Raw genomic sequence first — 13,207 nt, 5'->3', positions numbered from 1 at the left:
TTCACCTCATTTTCACGAATTTTGATGCATTCACCTCATTTTCACAAAGTTTCGTGCATTCACCACATTTTCACGAATGTTCATGCATTCAGCACATTTTCACAAATTTTCATGCATTCAGTGCATTTTTGTGAATTTTCATGCATTCACATTTTTGTGAATTTTCATGCATTCACTGCATTTTCATGAATTTTCACGCATTCACTGCACTCTCATGAATTTTCATGCATGCCTGCATTTTCACAAATTTTCCTGCATTCACTGCATTTTCACGAATTTTCAGGCTCCTTGGTGTATGTCAGTTCATAGAAATTATGCTATCAAGTCTGTGGTGGCTTGAGAAGGGCTGAGAATATACAGAACGGTTGCCGAGGAAACCAAACTGACACTCGGTCAGATAGGATTGCATGTCCAAATGTATATCCAGCTGAAATTAATACAATGCAGAAGAAGGACATTTGGATGCTCGTGGCAACTTGGGTGTCTTTTTCCCCCCCATCTTTGGGGTTTTTAACCTCAATTTGTAGGCCTGTGTCCATGAAAAGATCTTCCTTATTCACTAGGACAATCTGCCAGTGTTCCAACTAACCAACTGATAAACTCCATGACAAACAGTTCCTCAAGGTTCTATTTTATCAGAGTTGTCATATTGGCGCATCTTCCCAAAAGAGAAATAAAAGATCCATCCCCCCTTTATCCATCAATCCATCACATGGCCCAATCAAATCTTTGTCTCAACTGGAGACATAACTCCAAGCACTCCCCTCCAGGTGCAGGGTAACACGTCCTTGACTCTCTGAGAAAGAATGTTGTTGTGTCTAGTTTTCTACCCCACTATGAAATCCCCACTCCCAAATTCCCAGGCACTAAATGTGGCAACCTTGAAGCTTCCAAGTAAAATAAATTGCTTCCAAGGCTGACACAATCACAGTCCACCATAAGATTGGAATTCCTGTAAACCATCTTGGAAACCATTATTTGGTTAACATCTACTCAGCTTAACCCCTGAGAACATCTGGAGAGAGAGGTACTTCCTTGTGGCCTGACCATTAGTGGTCCCTCTACCAAACTACCTGGTTTTGATTTGTTTCGTCTGGTGAACAAAATTAGGTATATTCATATTTATAAGGTCTTTTTAGAGTTGCCAACAGAAAGGGAGGGTGGGAGTAGTGTAGCAGCTTGCAAAACCGAAAGTGCATTCCATAAATGTTTTCAAAGATAGTAACTAGGTGAGTGAAGTTTCTACCGTGCAAAATTCTAACTGGAGAGCATGATTGATGACTCTTGGCTATGGATGTGTCCCATTGGAGAATATGGATTATGATACACCCAGGGGTGGGGTGGGAAACCAGGGTCAAGGGTGACAAGGAATGATGTCCCTCAGAGTCAGCTATACCTAGGCAGTGCCGGACATGTTAACTCCCAATAAATCCTTTTGACGATTTGAAAGTTTGGCTTGACACTCATGATTTAAATGGGGGTAACTGCCGGAATCCTGACATTAGGTATGACACTGGAAGAAGTGTCTCTGCCCTGTATCCATGGAGAAGGAAAAAGTCTCCTTGTTGTGAAAGGAAAATGCAAACTATTAAAGAAATTCTGCAAGATTGCCCACAATGTACATTCTCTTGTTCCCTAGAAAACCTGCACGAAGCAATGCCAGAGAAATAATGGAATAACAGAAGAGTTGGAAGGACCTTGTAGGTCATCTAGTCTAACCCCCACCCCACCCAAAAAGGAGACCATTCACTATTTCTGACAGATGGCAGTCCACTCTCTTCTTGAAAGCTCCCAGGGATAAAGCTCCACAACTTCTGAAGGCACCTCCTGTTCCATGGGTTGATTGTTCACTGTCAGAAAATGTCTCCTTAATTCCAGGTTGCTTCTTCTCTCCTTGATTAGTTTCCATCCATTGTTTCTTGTCTTCTCTTTTGGTGCTTTAGAAAATGGCTTGACCCCTTCCTCCTCTCCGTGTCAGCCCTTCAAATATTGGAAGATGGCTATCCTGTCTCCCCTGGTCCTTCTCTTCACTAGACTAGCCATGCCCAGTTCCTGCAACCATTCATTGTATGTTTTAGCCTCCAGTCCCTTAATCATCTTGGTTGCTCATCTCTGCACTCTTTCTAAAATCTCAACCTCTTTTTTTATAGTGTGATGACCAAAACTGGATGAGTATTCTAGGTATGGTCTTACTAAGGCTTTATAGAGTGGTATTAGTACCTCACATGATAATAGTAAGTAATAAAAAGAAGGTTGATCATTGTGTGCTGATGCTAGATGCTTATTTGGTATTCTTTTTCTAAATGTTGAGAACAAGATCAACAAAGCTTGAGCCCACTTGGGAAAAAGGGAACCTTACTTTGCAACAGAGTGCAAATAAATTGTGAAGAAATTTATGTCTCCTCGCTTTGCAAAATTAGACACGCAATTTACCTGCGCACAATGAAAAGAGGAGGAAAAACAACAACAAAGGAAACCTGTGATAGAAAAGGCTAAAAGCACAGAATGAATATGAACTGATGTATGCAATTATTTCTCATAACATAAATTCGAATGTACTTCAATGCTCATTGAAACTCAGATATAAATGGGATGGGGAATTCCCATTTCCAAACACTTTTGAAAAGAACAATTCCAGATAGGTTTAGTCTTTTCATGACAAAATAAGAGTTTTAAGAGTCTTAAGAGTTTACTTATTTTTTAACCTGATCAGCTGATCCACAGGAAAGGAGTAGAAACTTATCTCATGCTATCACAGAATGCGCTTGCTGTAAAATCGTACCTCAATAATCCCCACCCCCCAAACATACCACTTTACATTCATAGACAAAAAAGATGAGATTTAACTTCAGCCAGAGGTTCACTTGCAGTCTTGAAAAGCTGTCTCTTTTCCCAAATCCCTAAGAATGGTAATTTGAAGAAACGAATCTCTAGAAAAAGTCATTTTCTTCTGTTTTTGAATTGTCACTAAATGAATGATTGTAAGCTGAGGACTATCGGTACTAGGAGTTTCACAAAATGTTTACACACCCTGTATGGCATTTCATTTAAAAAAAAATGAAAGCATGTTTGATCTGGGCATCAATGATCCCTGAGTCACTCTTAAAAAAAGAAAGAAAGATTAAAAGTGCTTTTATACCGGAAACAGAGGCGTTTCATGTCATATATTTCAACAAGATATATTTTTTAGCCTACCTGTGTAACGAATGAGTCTCTTGATTTATACAGTCTTGATTTATATGTAGACACTGTTTACTCCCCAAAAATGTAGTCTAACTGCAGTGAATAAGGACACACATTCAATTTTGCAGCTACTCAGATTGTTGGACAAGCAGGGACAAAAACAGCCAGAGAAACGATTGAAGCCTGGGAAAGAAGGCTCCTCACAGGAGTGCTGATTTACAACAAGCTTATCAAATACTTAGGAGGCAAGGGCTTGCAGCCCAAGGAAATCATGATTTAATAGCCGGCCATCAAAACCCGAATCAACAACTAAAAAGCCGCACACAACCAGGCATCACATATATACCCCACATAGAATAGCCCAAGGCACACATTCTCATAGGCTGAAGTTCCCTGAGGACGAAGCTCCAGCATGAAAACTCAGAAAACTAAATCTTTGGTCCCGGTGACCGATCCAGATTGGATCCAGCAACATTATCCTAGGACACGTAGATTCACCTTCGTTCATGTATTTAAACCTTCCATCATTTTGAGGTTTTAGTGCAGCAAATATTCAATACCACTTCACTCTGACATCTGCTTCCCAAGGTTTCACTCTTTTTAGAGTGACACCTTTGCAAATTTTGATAAAGCAGCTCAGTTTGTATAAAATGACCATCTCCTATTCAGAGCTTTTAAATTTCAAAAATCCAATAACTCCAATAATCCATTAAATTATTACTATGAATTAAAAGAGGAGTTAACTAAATGGTATATAAGATAAAGTGGGTAGTACATTCAAATTAGTAATTAAAGGGGAAACTTTTTGAATCATTAGAATTAAGATGGAACTTTTGGAATAATGAAATTAAGAATATGCGATGAAATGGCAAATGTGACAGATTAAAATATAAAACAAAATGAACATGAAGACATGAAAACTATTTAAAATAAAAAGAAATAACTTAAGAAAGGAATAGAAATATATAAAATAAATTTGAAGGACATAAGAATATCTGAGAAACTTCATAGAAAATATGAAATGATATGAAATCAAATGTGAAAAATGAATATGTAACCAAGGTCATGTTTGAATGGAAATGTGAAAACCTGGAACCATGCTGTTCACTAAAAGAGATGTTTCTTTGAAATATAAAAAATAAAAAAACTTTTAAAAAACCATCTCATAGAGGAGGGGTGGAGGGAAAATTGTGTTGGTTTAACGCACACCAACACGATAAGGCTATGTATGACTTGTGGAGATCAGCTGGCTGTAAAGTTTGCAACCTGCTACGTTCCTGATTGTGTATAAACTATTCTTTACTGCTGACTAAACAGATCCATAACTAATTATTTCTGATTTCTCTTGCTGGAAATGATTTCATTTTACATTCATCTGTCATCAAAAATGTTGGAGAAGGAGAAGGCTATCCTGGCATGAGGCTGCAGACATCCTGGTTTTAAAGACGAACATAAAGGAGGTATTTATCAGGAAGCAAAGTGTTAGAGAGTTGAATCCCTGCAATTCTGTCCAGGAAAACCTGATTTACAAAGCAACAGCAGCCTTTCAAAGCTATTTGAGCGTACCAATATATCTTTCTTTTGAATTCCCTTTTCAAGGCTGGGTGGGAGAATTTAGATGGATGATTCCCAACAATCCAGCAAATTAGATACCAGCAAATATTGGATGATATATAAAAGGATTTTAGAACAGATGTTCAAAGTTAGCAAGAGGTGATTAATTCTACTCAGTATGTATTGCTTTTACTATAAGCCCAATTAATGCAAATCTAATGATTTTAAAAGGGACGCAGTGGCTCAGTGGCTAAGACGCTGAGCTTGTCGATCAGGAAGGTTACCAATTTGGCAGTATGAATCTCCAGCACCGCATCACGGAGTGAGCTCCTGTTATTTGTCCCAGTTTCTGCCAACCTAGCAGTTCGAAAGCATGTAAAAAATGCAAGTAAAAAAATAGGGACCCTTTTGGTGGGAAGGGAACAGCGTTCCATGCACCTCCGAAGGTGTTTAGTCATGCCAGCCACATGACCACAGAGACATCTTCGGACAGTGCTGGCTCTTCGGCTTTGTAACGGAGATGAGCACTGCCTCTGAGAGCCAGAAACGACTTGCAGGGATGTGCAAGGAGGGGAATCTTTACCTTTAGTTTATTGATTTTCTAGTTCTGATTTTACAGTAAGGTTTGAGTGACAGGAAGGCCACATTCTAAGTTATTGCAAAGCAGCAAATTTTAACTCAGCTCCTCTAAAGGAAAGTAGAGATGAGTGTGGAAAGGAAGGAATAAATTCTTACAGCAGCTCAGTACTGGTACTCCTCGACTTATAGCCACAATTGGGCCCAAAAGGCCACTGCTAAGCGAGATAGTTGCTAAGTGAGTTTTTGCCCCATTTTACAACCTTTTTTGCCACTGTTGCTAAGTGAAATCCTGCAGTGGCTAAGTTAGTAACCTGGTTGTTAAGTGAATCTGGCTTCCCCATTGAGTCTTCTTGACAGAACATCGCAAAGGGGATCACATGACCCCAGGACGCTGCAACCATCATAACCATGAGTCAATTGCCAAGTGTCTGAATTTGGACCAGGTGACCAGGTAAGTGTGCAACACGGGCCAAAGTCCCCTCTTTTTTTTCAGTGCCCTTGTAACTCCCAATAGTCATTAAAGGAATGGTTGTTAAGAAACATTTGCAAGTAAAACAATGAAAGAGGGAAACTAAAACTATCATCCCTTTGTCTAGTATCAGTCTGGGCAGAAAAAAAAAATGTTGAAGATTCTGTTGCTACACCCTATAACCCTAAAATATAATTTCTGGAATCTTTGCACGTCTGTTGGTTGGCCTATTTTGGAAATGTTGACAGCTGACTAACTTTGAGGTAAAGAAGATCCGCCAGTTTGCTCATTGTTAGCAAGCTAGTTGGGGAATGCTGGGAATTGAAGTCCACCCATCTTAAAGTGGCCAAGTTTGGTGGCCACCAGTCAAGAGTGTTCCTCCCTTCATAATCCCAATTTAAGTCCTATCCTGGTCTGTCCTCTCCTTGCTGTTGATGAAGGATGCTCAAAAGCCTCTGCCTTTTAATAAAATTTGTTATGGAGGGAGGAGGGTCCTTGGTGCTTTCTGAGTTTGGTGGTTTTCTTGCAAATGTAGTCAGGAGTAGCACTGGTGATGTTACCTAGTTGGGTCATGAAACATCTGCAAGAAAACCATCAAGCTCAGAGAGCACCAAGGACCCCACAGTTGTACTCCTCCTCCTCTTCCTCCTCCTCTTGTCCACACACCCTCTCCCTCCTAGTACTGATGATGTTACCTAGTTGGGTCATGAAACATCTGCAAGAAAACCACGAAGCTCAGAGAGCACCAAGGACCCCAGTCTTCCTCCTCCTCCTCCACTCTACACATCTTTTTTCCTCCTAGTACTGATGACGTTACCTAGTTGGGTCACGAAACGCCTGCAAAAGAAAACCACCAAGTTCAAAGAGCCCCCACAAGACCCTTCATTTCAACCCCAAGCTACAAATATTCTCCTTTATTGGTCGAATTTGTTAGTAAGGAAAAGTGTTACCAGATTCCTTCTAAGGGATCACTTTGGAGCTACACCGAAGCAGGGATTGTTCTCAGTCTAATTTTAGGCTTATGTAGCAAAGCTCTCTGTGAAAAAGCTCAAGCCAAATCCGCTAGCTGAAATGTAGGCCATCTCACACTATCAGAAGCAGAGGAAGTAACAGCAGGAGGAAAACACTACAAAGTGAAGCCAAAAAACTCTTGCCTGCAGCTGTAAAGTCCTACGGTTGTAGCCCACGAAGGTTGACATCCAAGTTGTAGCTTAGGAAGGCCAAATCAAGGGCTCAGTGCTTTCTTTCTCCTCACTGGGTTTGGAAATGTTTTCCCCGAGAAAGGGTATATAGCCCAATGATCTGTATTTTTATTCGGATATTAATTCCTTTCATTCAAGCTTTATGAAGTGTCTGTGGCAGCGTGATAAGATGGTGACTCAGCCACTTAGAATAAAATTAGCTCTGCTTTTCTTTCCTGGTTCTTCGAATAGGGTTCCAATAGGATAAAAACAATTTTTTTAAAAAATGTGTAGTTTTGAGAACATGGATTTTGAGATGTTTGGAGAGGAGGAGGGGGGCACCAGGAAGAGGAATGATGAATTAGAAGGAGAAGAATGAGGAGACGAAGGAGAAGGACCAAATGGAGGAGGAGGAGGAGGAGGAAGAGGAGGAGGAGGGGAATGATGAAGTAGAAGGAGAAGAGTGAGGAGATGAAGGAGAAGGACCAAATGATGGAGGAAGAGGAGGAGGAGGAGGAAGAGGAGGAGAGGAATTATGAAGTAGAAGGAGAAAGATGAGGAGACAAATGAGAAGGACCAAATGGAGATGATGGAGGAGGGGGTGGGGGAATGATGAAGTAGAAGAATGAGGAGACAAAGGAGAAGGAGCAAATGGAGGAGGAGGAGGAGAAAGAGGAGAGGAATGATGAAGTAAAAAGAGGAGGAGGAGGAGAAAGAGTAAATGAAGCTGAAGGGAAAAATATCCAGAATCAGCAGTGAGAAAATAAGTCTCAATAAAGGAGAATATTTGTAGCTCAGGGCTGAAATGAGGGGTCCTTGGTGCTCTGAGCTTGGTGGATGGATGGGTAGGTAGGTAGGTAGGTAGGTAGGCAGGCAGGCAGGCAGGCAGGCAGGCAGGCAGGCAGGCAGAGATGGAGAGATAGAGAGAAATAAAGATATAGGAGAGAGAGAGAGACATATAGAGAGAGGGGGGGAGGAAGAGGGAGGGAGGGAAAGGGGGTGGAAGAGAGTGAGAGAGAGAAAGAGAGGGAGGGAGGGAAGGAGGAATGCATCCTTGGCTACAACTAAAATATCAGATAATATTTAGGCTGGTACTCTTTTGCTCTTCAGACACAATTGCTTTAATATGCCAGACTGTAAATGTAATGCTTTTGCTACAAGTGAAAAGGCCAAAAGAATGAGGTAATTATCTGTTTACAGTTCCAGAATCAGTGCTGTAAAAGCAGAATGAAGTTGTTTAGTCTGCGGGAAACTGGACTGTGTCTTACAAAGAGCACGCACTGAAATATGATCCCATCCAATTTGTACTGCAGTTGTATTTTTTTTTTTTAATGAAACCAGCATGCAAATCTGACATGGCAGCAGCAAGGAAAAAAAGATGTGTAAATGCAAAATACGACCTTCTGGAAAAATGTAGATCTTTTAATCATCCCCATACGCTACCAGTTTAAACCAACATCTGTGCTGCCAGGATAATAATCATCTGCTATGAAAAAAAAATATTACTAACCTAGGCAACATAGAGCAAACAGATTTGATTGAATATCTACATTTTGGGGAAATGTGCACAATTCTTTGTGGCTGTGTTAAGTAATTTCCGATGATGTTAAAAAAAACACAGTTCTCTTTCGATGTAACCCTGGAGAGAATGCACGTTAAACCTTCTACAGCTGGTCCTCAGTTTATGACCAGAATTGGGGCTGGAATTCTGGTCGTAAGTCATTGCGGTCATAAGTCGAGGCAAGGCAAAACCTGACTTAACGTTTTCTACCACTTTTTACAGCAGTGGTTAAAGTGAATCTCGCAGCCGTGAATCCAAATTAACTGTCCCAAATGGCCATTTACACACACACACACACACACACACACACACACACACGATTAAACAATACATTGAGGTTTACTGTGTATTCTGCTCTTTAACTGTGAAATAACGAACGGGCACTAAACAATATATTCAGTCCTTAAGTCATTGCACTCCAGCTATGTCATAACTGATGGATAATATGAGCATTTCTCTTCTTATCTCTTCCTAACTTATGACTATAACCGTGTTGCTTGTATCTTTACAATATATATTGTTTTGTTTGTTCCCTAGTATGATTTGATTGCTTATTAGTAACCTATGACTATCACTAAGTGTTGTATTTTAGGATTGATGAATGTATTTTATTTTTTCTTTATGTACACTGAGAGCATTTGCACCAAAGACAAATTGCTTGTGTGTCCAATCACACTTGGCCAATAAAGAATTCTATTCTATTTCTATTCTATTCCATTCCATTCTCTATTCTATTCTATTCTATTCTATTCTATTCTATTCTATTCTATTCTATTCTATTCTATTCTATTCTATTCTATTCTATTCCATTCCATTCCATTCTCTATTCTGTTCTATTAATTTTCTATTCTACTCTACTCTCTTTTCTCTTCTATTCCATATTTCTATTTTTTTCTATATTTTATTCTATTTTCTATTCTATTCTACTATATTTTCTACTCTTTTCTATTCTATTTACTATTCTATTCAATTCAATTCAAATGTCCTTTTTCAGGAGGCAACTGGACTTTCTTGTTTTTTTACTTTTGAAGACATTTCACTTCTCATCCAAGAAGCTTCTTCAGCTCTGACACAATCATGGGGAATGTCAGAGCTGAAGAAAAGTCCTGGATGAGAAGAGAAATGTCTTCAAAAGAAAAAAAAAAAAAACTCCAGTGTCTTTTGAAAAAGCACTTTTGGAACAACCAGGACCTGGATGATGGAGAACCTCTACAGACATCTAGCTGTACAATTTGGGATGAACATCCTTGGAATGGTGTGGGAGTAGGAATGGGTTTCCAGAGGGGAAAATTGCAAACTACTGGAACCAGGAGCACCACTCAAGTGACACTGAGGACACAGATAAACCTCCAAGTGGCCTCAAGGACCCTCTAAAAGGATGCAAATGACCAGCTGTCTGCAAGGAGTATAAATCCTTTCCCTTCCCCACCTTCCAGTCAGAACCAAAGAAGCTTCTGGGATGAGAAGCAAAACATCTTCAAAAGAAAAAACCAAGAAAGTCCAGTTGCCTCCTGAAAAAGCCCCTTTGGGATAACCAGGACCTGGAGAACGGAGAAATCTCTATAGATTTTGTGTCTTATGTTTTTGTATATACACTTTCAATTAATTTATATAGCTGCAAATTTAGAACTCATCCACAAACACCTTGCTTACAAATACATTTTAAATTACTAACTGGTTATAATATGTCTCTCCTCCCCAAATTATACTGAGCCCAAGAGACCAGGCCCTTCATTCTTCTTCTGAATTTCTTTGCCCGCATACCGTGCGTGCATGTATATTAAAAGCTAATTTTAATAGATTAATTAGGAGTAGAGTATATTACGGTTCCCGGAAGGCTTTTGATTCAGAGACATCATCCCAGCAATGCAAATGATACAAATGCAGACAAATTAGGAGTTTGAGTTATTTGCATAACTGCGTCATTATGCAAATGAGGCCCTTCCTTTAATGACACTAGAACACAAATGATGTAAATCACTAAAAATCTGAAAAAATAAATTCTGGTTGTTATTTATAATTTTATACTAGAATTTTTAATTGTATATATACTGAGTGTTTTTATTTGTTCTGGTCTCTGGTCTAAGACTGTAATAAATTGATTGAATTGATGTAAATCATGGAATAATTCGTTCTGTTGCGTATGAAATTTAATGTGATCAAGGTCCAATCTCTTGAGTTTTCCCTATTCTGCATCTGAAATATTTTCTCTCTCTCTTGGCCTCACTGAAGTCTATTCAATGAATTAAAATGAATGACAGTTTAATACCTGCAATACAAAACTCAAAAAAATTATATTTCCAGCTACCATAATATCCTGCCCCAACACATTCTGGAAAAGTGCTATTAAAATGCAGGTGGGGGAGGAAAATTGGATATTTAAAGCTTTTTACAGACTTTGGGAATCCTGCAGATTAGGTATAAATGGATAACTCTTTTATAATTAATTTTTAAATAAGCTGAATCATATGTTTGATTAGTCAATCAATGTCAAAACACCAAATTAATAACCTTAGAAACAAAAGGCCAACATTGTTGAAGTATTTTGACATAAAATGTAATTTTGACTTTGGGTTTTACCAATTAGATTGATACATCTTTATAGAAATGGCTTGTTTGTATCATTATGAAAATACAAAAAGTTGTTTTTTTGATTAATGTCTTGTTTTACTGCAACAGGGAAAGTTTCTTTGTACTTTTTTTCTTACCCTTCCTCACTTCTTTTCCCCCTCTTCCTCTCCACCATTTTCCTATTTACATTTGTATTTTATAAAGTTATTTTATCTTATAACTCCATAAACATGTTAAACAACTGAAGCACCACTTGAACACCATCAGTGGCATTGATACATATGCCATCGGTCAATTGCAGAAGGCAGCTTGGCTTGGAACAGCTTCCATCCTGCAGCGAAATCTGCAACACCATCAAACATCCAGATTTGCCTATCCCAGGTCCTTGGTAAGGACTCGAGAGGGAGACAAAAATGCCAAACCCAGCCTGAATATCTGGCTGACTGTGCAGTGAATAATCGTAATAATAACGCTGCCAGAAGGGTATTTCTGCTGAAAATGGTTTGATCATCATCATCATCCCACCTTACTGGGTCTGCTCGCATTATCCGCCGATACATCATGAAGCCCTAAACACTTGGGAAGCGTTCGACTAGTGATTTGTGATACGAAACCCAGCATGGTTTTGTCCGCTATGTGTACTGCCATTTTTATGTACAATAATAATAATAATAATAATAAAAGCTGTTGAACCAACTTTGATGGAGGTCAACAAGAGGAAGCTGCTCAAAGTGCAGCAAACCAAGAATCAATACAGGAAAACGATACGAACTCGGGGTGACAGCTGGTGTAACAAAGCACTGCATGGACAGTTCCTTGAAAAGATCCAAGAGAAAGTAGATAAGGAAAAGACCTGGTTATGGTTGACCAATGTAACACTGAAGAAAGAGACAGAAGGCCGATTCTTGCAGCCTAAGAACAAGCCATCAGAACGAATGTAATCAAAGCCAGAATACAAAAATCTGCTCTTGACCCCAAATGTAGACTCTGTAAAGAAGCGGACAAAACCATCAATTACATACTGAGCTGTTGCAAGACAATCGCTCAGACTGACTACAAACAACATCACAACACAGTCGCTCAGATGGTCCACTGGAACTTGTGTCACAACTACCATCTGCCTGTAGCAAAGAACTGTAGCAAAGATCATAAGCCTGAAAAAGTGGTCGAAAATGTGCATGCAAAACTTCTGTGGGACTTCTGAATACAGACTGACAAAGTTTTGGAACACAATACCTCGGATATCACAATTGTGGAGAAGAAAAAAGTGTGGATCGTCAACATTGCCATACCTGGTGAGAGCAGAATTGGTGAGAAACAACTTGAAAAAAATCAGCAGATATCAGGACTTGAGAATCGAACTGCAGAGACTCTGGCATAAACCAGTGCAGGTGGTTCCAGTGGTACTGGGCACACTGAGTGCTGTGCCTAAAGACCTAGGCAAGCACTTGAAAACAATTGGCGCTGACAAGATCACCATTGGTCAGCTGCAGAAGGCCACCTTACTGGGATCTGCTTGCATAATCTGCCGATACATCACACAGTCCTAAATGCTTGGGAAGTGTGCAACTAGCGATTTGTGATACAAAACCCAGCATGGTTATCTCGTCTGCTGTGTATGCTGTCATTTTTGTATATCATAATAATAATACTGCCGGAAGGGTATTTCTGTGAAAATACTTTGCTAAACTCATTATAATACTGAAAAGGGTGTTCAGACAGAGGATGAATGAGCAAGAAGAAGCAAATTTTATGAAAGGAGAAATTTTAGAGCAACCCACAAAGTACAAAGAAGCTCTGGTGATTTAAGTCTTCCCAGATGACATAGGTCAAATGAACACTTCTTATTTTTTTCAGGAATTATATTGGGAGAACTAGAAAAATAAATTTAAAAAAATTGATGGCCTTTTCCAGGTGTGATTTCTAAGTCTTCCACAATGTTGATGCTTCCGAAACCATGATTCTTATTTTACAGAACAACAAAGTTGGAAGGGACCTTGGAGGTCTTCTAGTCCAACCCCACCACTCTAGCAGGAAACCCTCTACCATTTCAGACAAGTGTCTGTCCAGTTTCTTCTTAAAAACCTCCAGGGATGAAGCACCCACAAC

The 13,207-nt window shown here is 39.4% G+C and overlaps 1 protein-coding gene and 1 pseudogene across 1 annotated transcript in view; one reads left to right on the top strand and one right to left on the bottom strand.

Moving 5' to 3' along the window:
• CAMK1D (calcium/calmodulin dependent protein kinase ID) overlaps positions 1-13,207 on the bottom strand; it is a 153,544-nt gene that overhangs the window by 92,264 nt on the left and 48,073 nt on the right. The gene's annotated exons all lie outside the window — the stretch shown is intronic.
• LOC148125569 (uncharacterized) lies at positions 5,034-12,648 on the top strand (annotated as a pseudogene).

The sequence above is a fragment of the Pseudonaja textilis genome, chromosome 5, assembly GCF_049901715.1.
Source record: "Pseudonaja textilis isolate UNSWEBS1 chromosome 5, rPseTex1.2, whole genome shotgun sequence".
NCBI lineage: Eukaryota > Metazoa > Chordata > Lepidosauria > Squamata > Elapidae > Pseudonaja > Pseudonaja textilis.
The sequence above is the reverse complement of the archived record's forward strand: the minus strand, read 5'-3'. Positions and strand labels throughout refer to the sequence as shown.